Here is an 8182-nt window from a genome sequence, read left to right as displayed (position 1 = left end):
GGAAACTCTGTTTAAACTTAACTTCTGGTCCAATAAACAGTCAGGGCGGCGTTAGTCGTCCTAAGTGCCACGCCTCATCAGCTCTCGAGCGCTGGCACAGCGGGAGTTTCAAGAAATCAATGAAAACCTAAAGTGTTCCTTCGAAAGTGTCGTGTTAGTTGGTTGGCAAGGTCGTCATTGTAGAGTGTTCCCGTCCTTGGATGTGAAGCGAAAAAGCCGCCCATTAAATCAGCCAAAGTTATATCACTCATCTGCCGCTCACCATGTGTGCTACAAGTTCATATACAAACACCACCGTTACCTACGGTTAATTGATCTCTACCAGCCACTTAACCAATCGGCACCAAACAAATATTTACATATATGGGGGATTTCATCTCAACTCAGGCACGGATTTAAAACCGAATGTTTAATTTTGACCAAAAAAAATATGAGTTTTGGGGCACTTTTTATAGTAAAAAATGAAGCAAACGGCACTTCCGTCGGATTTTTAGTTCTCAAGATATCCACCGTTAAAGCGGCCAAGGTGGAAACTGACGTTTTTCCAGCTTATCGGAGGTGCCATGTTTCACTCCATCTCTTTCCCCTGCTTTTGAAGCTACATCAATATAACTCTTCGGGAACACTCTGGACATAGGCGTTTTCATGCCAATTAAGTGTTTAGGTCATAACAATCTTAATAATTTTTTTAGATGTCAATCCGCCTCTGCGACGGTATTTGACGAAGTTCAGCAAGTTCTGCAGTGTGACCTAATAAACATATTTTTATAGTATTTATATCACCGTAAAGCTCTAATTAAGCTCTTTCCTTTGGGTATAATTTCAATATTTTGCAATAAGTATATTATGCGCTACATGGTGCCTGAAGAACGAAAATTAAAAAAAAACTAGCAAGTTTTGTGTCAATTAGAAAAAACACTTTATTTTTTTATTTTTATTCACAGTTAGTTAATATAATAGTCTATCAGAAATTACCAACATAAATTGTAAAATATTGTTTGTATGGCCGCTATTAAGACTCAAATCTCGTGCTATGAGCGTTTTGAACGGGACTTCGCACAGGCGTTCTGCTGAGCAGAGTTTTGGCCTATGTAAGGTTTTCTATTTATCGTTAGCGATTACCTCAATATCCAACCATAAACATTAATAAAATTTGGAATAGTGTACTTAAAAAATTTACTTCGAAGTTCGTATCCACAAGTGCGGGCTCAGCGCTTACTTCCTTCCAATCCGAAGGAAAGCAGATGGTTAGAGAATTCCCCTGGGGCCTTTTGCTTTCGGCTTTGAGTTTGAAATACCGAACTTGACATGTAATTGTCATATTTTCTTATGTCAAACAGATATTCAGTGCATATACATATGTACGATTTAATATATGACGCTTAGGAAGTACGGTTTATTTTGTGCGCGTACGAACTCTTTTGTAATATAACAAGCATTTCGTAGCGTGTAAGACTTCAAACGTGTTAGTCATGTGTTTAGATTGCATTTCTATTTTCAGTGATTCATGCCGGGTTGCTTAGACTTTTTCCTCTTGACTTGAGGTTTTCCGAGAGTCTAAATCAGATACTAAATCGTACATATGTTTATGCACTGCATATCTGTTTAACAGCGTCAGATACTAAATCGTACATATGTATATGCACTGAATATCTGCTTGACATAAGAAAATATGACAATTGCATGTCAAGTTCGATATTTTAAACTCAAAGCCGAAAGAAAAAGGCTCCAGAGGAATTCTCTAACGATCTGCATTCCCCCGTATTGGGAGGAAGTAAGCGCTGGGGGAGGGGGGGGGGGGGGGGGGGGTGCCCGCATTTGTGGACACGGACTTCGAAGAAATTTTTTTTGAGTACACTACTCCAAATTTTATTACTGTTTATGGTTGGATATTGAGGTAACTGCTAAAGGTAAATAGAAAACCTTACATAAGCCAAAATTCTGCTCAGCAGAGCGTTTGTGCGAAGTCCCGTTCAAAACGCTCATAGCGCGAGATTCGAGTCTTAATAGCGGCCATACAAGCAATATATTACAATTTCTGTTGGTAGTTTCTGATAGACTACTATATTAACTAACTGTGAATAAAAATAAAAGAAATAAAAAGGGAGGAGTTTACAACATTGACTCCAAACTTGCTAGTCTTTCGAAATTTTCGTTTTGCAGGTACATGTAGCGCATTATATACTTATTGCAAAATATTGAAATTATACTCAAAAGAAAGAGCTTAAATGGAGCTTTACGGTGATTTAAATATCATAAAAATATGTTGATTAGGTCACACAGCACAGCTTGCTGAACTTCGTGATATATCGTCGCAGAGAGGCGGTTTGACAAATAAGAAGGCAATCATTAAGAATCTTATGACCTAGACCCTTAATTAGCATGACAAAGCCTTTGTCTAGAGTGTTTCCAGAAAGTTATATTGATGTAGCGAAAAAAGTAGGGAGAAGAGGTGGAGTGAAATATGGCACCTCCGATAAGCTGGAAAAACGTCAATTTCCACCTTGGACGCTTCAACGGTTCATAACTTGAGAACAAAAAATCCGACGAGATTGCTGTTTCGTATTCTTTTGTTAAAAGAATTGCCCCAAACATATATTTTTTTCGTCGAAACTGAAAATTTGAGCCTAAATTCGTGCCTGAGTTGAGATAAAATCACCAATGTATATATATATATATATATATAAAGCACCTAAAATAAAATTAAGAGTAAAAACCTGATACGCGGCCGTGAAGATCTCTTAGGCCCATACCTACTACTACTGCCTTGTGCAAAAAAATAAAATAATATATATATATATATATATTTATTTTTTTTGCGCAAGGCAGTATTAGTAGGTATGGGCCTAAGAGATCTTCACGGCCGCGTATCAGGTTTTTACTCTTAATTTTATTTTAGGTGCTTTCTGAACCAATAAATGAAAATAAGGGCCATAGAAAATTAAATAATTGGTACGACGAACCATAGACTGACGCATCAACGATGTCGGAGATATCGGATGTCGGAGGACTGATAAAAAAGAAACCTGCTTTCTTTTCTTGATGTTGATAATTGTGTGATTATATTTTATGATTCTTCGAAACCGTTTGTAGCGTTGTAATTTAGAGTAGTTTAGCAACCTCAAGAGTAGTTAGTGTTCGCGAGAACTTTCATATCTAAAGAGACAAGGTAGTCACCACTGCGCATTCGCCGAACCCAAACCGCGTTTTGGATTGACGCAAGGCGACTTCGCTATTTTTTCTTTTACGTACGTTATTCTAAAGCTTGTTTCTGTGGTTGTCCAGTACTAGGGTAAGGCGAGGTTCAATCGATCATAAGCCATATGAATGCATGTGCGCACTATCTGCTTGTTGTTCGAGAGTTCGATAGTTGACTACCGCCAAATATTACGTATAATTTCCCAGGTGAGACACTCGGACAAAACCGGTCAGCTCGTTTTTATCCTGGTATGGTAACGCCAGGGCTCCAAGGAGCCGCACCCCGTCCCTTCTGCTCGCGAGAAAACCGAACATGTACACCCCCAGATGGCCGCCACTTCAGTAATCTTCGTCTGGACCGATCTGTCTTACGCTGCGTACTGATTGAGGACGTCTTTCCTGATTGCCAGCTGCTCCACAGACCCCCGGCTGCTGATTGAATTAGAAGTCTTTATCGTTCTTTTCTTCTATATTTATGGCTACATTTTTCTCTCTGTTTCTACAATTTCGTTGGTGTGTATTTCTTACTTTATGTATTGCCTTCTTTTGTGAAAAGAATAGCAAAAAGAAGTTATGAAATTCACGCTGTAGCGATGAGTTTTGAATTAAACTAGTGCGTCCCCCCCAAAAAAAATATTTTAATATGTAATTCGTTCTAAACCTGCTATTGGGTTTTAAAAAAATTGACATGCTAATTTGTCAAGTAAAATTTAAAAACCGAATTTATTTATCGCCAATAGGCAGCCTTTCCAAAGGTATTCAAGCTCTCGAGTTAAATTATTTACGTTGTGCGTTTTTTTTTTTTTGTTTTTGTTTTTGTTCTTGTTTTCCAAAGCGAACATTTTTGTATTTTCTTCTTACTCACAATTTTAAGGGGGATTAGGCGTAACGCTTTAGGGTTTACAGTTCTTGAGAACGCAAACTATGTTTTAGACCGTGATTCTGTGGAGTATGTAGGGCAGTATGATTTTATGGCTATAGTTATCCAAACTTTAACCCCTAGAAATTTTTTTGATAAGAAGAAAACATTTCTTGCTTATTAGCTCAACCATGAGAATATTCTACACTATTAAGTTTCTAAGAAAGAACTTTCAAGAATTTCGCCTATTTCAGGGGGGTGTCATTTCAACACCCCAATATTTTTTTTTTAAACTTTATTCAGATAAATTAAAGTAATACGTGAGTTATTTTGACTCATCCGAGATGTTTTCTAGAAACCCATAGGTTTTTAATAAAATGCTTTAGAATAAACCGCGAAAATAAACAATCTTAGAAACCTGACTTGTCAGTGGGGACTTTGGGATCAATCCTAGTGTGCAGGATGAACTTGGCAAGATGCGTGCGAACCCAGCACAAAAGTCGACTCGCACCTTCGATTTATCGCACATCTACGCAGAGTTGGACAGAAAGATCCTTCTCTGGCGATGCCAGCACCGAGCCGTGGCACTCTCAGCCCTAATGAAGAGCAGGGAAGAATGGCGTGACGAAGTTCTGCTTCCTTTACTTTTTTTTCTCTTTTTCTGGTATGTGTGTGGTTGGGGGGGGGGGGGGGGGGGGGGGGGAGGGTCATTATTCTGGAACAATCTCCTACCCTTTCTCGAGGAGATGCTTCATCGGCGTTGCGCGATGAAAACATCGGAACAAAGAAGAGGTGTAAGATCAATAGCAGCTGCCGACCGGTGCCGACAGAGCGAACCTAGCGGAGAAACAGGCAATCTCGGCACCTGCAGTTATCGCGGGACACACGGTCGCTGCTTTGCGAATCCATTCGTCTAGCCATCCAATCATCCATTCATCATGAGCTCTACCTTTTCGCTGTAAAATGTGTCTCAACTTCGCGAGACCTCTTGCAGAAACGTGCCGTTGAGTGGCGTCATTTTTCCCGCTAAATTTTACGGGAAAACTAAATTTATGGATAGGTCACGTGGCATGAAGTCATGTAACTTCATGCTCCCCGCTAAATTTAGCGGAAAAACTGAATTGGCGTTGGGGTTACGTCACGACAATTTTTTCGCTAAATTTAGCGTAAAAACAGAATTTGTGTATAAGTCACGTGACATCAAATCATATGACGTCATTCTCCGCGCTAAATTTAGTGGGGAAACTAAATTGGTCTTGATGTCACGTGACGTCAGTTTTCCCGCTAAATCTAGCGAGAAAACTGACATTTTGTGCTTGTCACGTGACAGCTAGTCATGTAACCTCATTTTTCCCGCTAAAAAAGCGGGGGAAATAAACGGCCAGAAACGTACCTCAATGTGGCCTGGAGATCCTGAAAAGTCTAGTTGCTTTAAAGTGTCATCATCTTTCCGTTTGTTCGTTTTTTTTTTTTTTTTTCTTGCTTTGTGGTTTTTTTTTTTTAGTTTTTAAAGGCGGCACGTTTTCCTGAAACTCACCCCAGCGCAACCGAACCATTTTCGTTTTGTTTGTCTTTTCACCCCATTTTGATTGCGAAATACCGACGTTTTAAGAACTAACTTTTTTTTATTGTACCACCATGCTTTGATATGTACCATTTATTAATTTTTGACAGCATATTTTAAACCTATCGATTTCCTTTTCTTTTAAACAAAAAGCAGCTTCACGGCCAAGGGGTTCCATCGTCTCGAGCGCAACTTCGCCATTTTGACATTTTTCTTCGTTTTTTTTTTTTTTTTCTTTTTCTTAATCTTGCCGCGAAGGTCAATTAGTTTCTAATTCTTGGATATGTTTATACAATTCCGAAATCATTCCAAACAAAAATTACACCTGCCTGTGTTTCCGAAGAGAACGCAATTACTTACCTTTAAGGCTCGTCGCGCGAGTCTACCGTTTTAATCTTTCTTGAATGAGTACCAAGAAGCTAGACTAATTATTCCGTAAACAGACTTCAGAGATTAACTTCTTTCAGCGCACGCCAGCAAGCAAAGCGCTCTCGGCTTACACGAATTACTCGAAACCAGCTTTCTTTGCTCCTAATTACAAAGAGCTTTCTTCGGTGATTCGAACCCTAATTGCGCTCCCGATAAGACAGTCGGAAATACAACCTCTTACGGTTACTAGGCGTTTGAATTTCTAAGTAGATGTTATCTTTGGTATGACTCCATTGACAATATTTTTTCTCATTATTTCCGCCAGAAAGCGTACATTTTGCAGTATATTAGCCTCACAACTTGCGCGCAGTGCTGTCAAAGCCCCGTGTAGGACTAAGGCGAAAGCCGCTTTGTACGAAGTTCGAGCGACAAGGGGACAAATGTCCGAGAGCTACAAAAGCGACGTTTTCGACACACAAAAGGGGGGAGTTCCATCTTGCCCTCTTTTGGGAATGCTTCGGTAACGCTATAGAGAAGAGGCGACCTCCTCTCCAGCTTTTCCTCGGCTAAAGTGGAAAAAGGGGGAGGAGCTTCCATTGAACTCTTAGCCAGTCAACGTAAGTAAAAACGATCAGCAAAACTTTTTTTTTTATTGATGCTGGTTGATTCACGAAGCTAAATAGTCCCAACTATGTGCACTGAGTGAGAAAGGTTAATTATCCTCCGTTTTAGTGCCTCAAAATTGATTTGCTGGTTTGCATGGATTTAGTTTTTTTTAATTTTCACTTTTGTTATTGTAATCGTTCATTACCCTCTCTTTCATCCCGGTTAATGGGATCCCCTATCGCTTCTCTTAATCCAGGAAGGGTCTCTGAAACATTACTGGTGGAGAACCACTGGGGTGAATCGGTTAATTTTAGACTAACAAAAAAGTAAAAATTGAACGTTTTCACGTCGCAAATGTAGACGAGTACCCTCTATGAAGGTCAACTTTAGGTGAAACTTTGACATAAAGGGAACTGTAGGAACGAGATTTGTAACTCTAACAAGTGGTGAAGGTTATACGTGTGCCGGTCACACCTTCGCTGTGCGAGTGTCCATTTAGCGCAGCACAGACCGTTGTGAACGATCAAGGAAGTTTGCTATTGCTCGCCAGGGAGTATCAACGAATGTGTTTGCTTGTGCGGCTGAGCTGCTCACATTTGGGTGTCTCTTGACCGTTCTTAACTATACTTGAAGGTTGAATTAAAATCCGTTGCACATTGCGCTGTTTACCACATAATGACCAAATGCAAAAAAAAAAAAATAATTTTGAATTTTTAGAACTATTATGCATATGAATTAATAAAGCCGATTAATTATTCGATTAAAGGGTGTCGATTTATCGGGTTAACATTTTTAATCGACGCCGAGCCCTAATAAACATCAGCACGTTTATTAGGGCTCGACGTCAGCAGCAATCGGAGCAGCATCACCAGCAGCATCAGCAGCAATCGGAAGGCCGTCGCGATCATCTGTGAAAAATAATGGACTACCATTCATCAAGCTCGTCTTAGTCAGGAAGTGAGCAGCAAATGTTTTAAGATTTTCAGCGTGATATTCTTTAGACGACTCGCCGTTCGCATTCGATCCGCCGGCGTCGCCTTCAAGGGCACCTCCCGTTAGAGCTGCATTTGCGATCCGCTGGCACTTGAACCCTGATGCCGCTTCGGAGCAAAATGGTATGGAAGGTTGTATTTGCTAGCAATATGTGAACTTTTTTTCTATAGACCTTTTCCACAAGGGCGCCGCCATCTTGAATTGTCGTCACTTCCAGTATGGGCGACGAAAAAAAAGTAAAACGTTTCAACCTGTAACTAGTAAAAAAATAGAGGCGAGCCAAAACGAGAATGTGTGACGGTTAGGCTTATATCCTAAATGTCTTCGATTGGCGTGGCAACGGCAAAGTTACGTTTTCGCCCATACTGGAAGTGACGTCAATTCAAGATGGCGGCGCCCTTGTGGAAAAGGTCTATAGAAAAAAGCAGACGACATTCTCTCCGCGCAAGATGTCACTCTGCTGCATTTCTTCGTGGTGTTATTGTAGCCCACAGCCAGTCACCAATTCTTCCCGCTCTCCATAGCATGCCGCCAACAGCCTAATCCAGACGCAATCAGTGAGCCCACAGACGCTCACTGTCCCTACAATGCTC

The sequence above is a fragment of the Ixodes scapularis genome, unplaced genomic scaffold (genome assembly GCF_016920785.2).
Source record: "Ixodes scapularis isolate PalLabHiFi unplaced genomic scaffold, ASM1692078v2 PGA_scaffold7__128_contigs__length_106722199, whole genome shotgun sequence".
In the NCBI taxonomy this organism is placed as follows: domain Eukaryota; kingdom Metazoa; phylum Arthropoda; class Arachnida; order Ixodida; family Ixodidae; genus Ixodes; species Ixodes scapularis.
The sequence above is the reverse complement of the archived record's forward strand: the minus strand, read 5'-3'. Positions refer to the sequence as shown.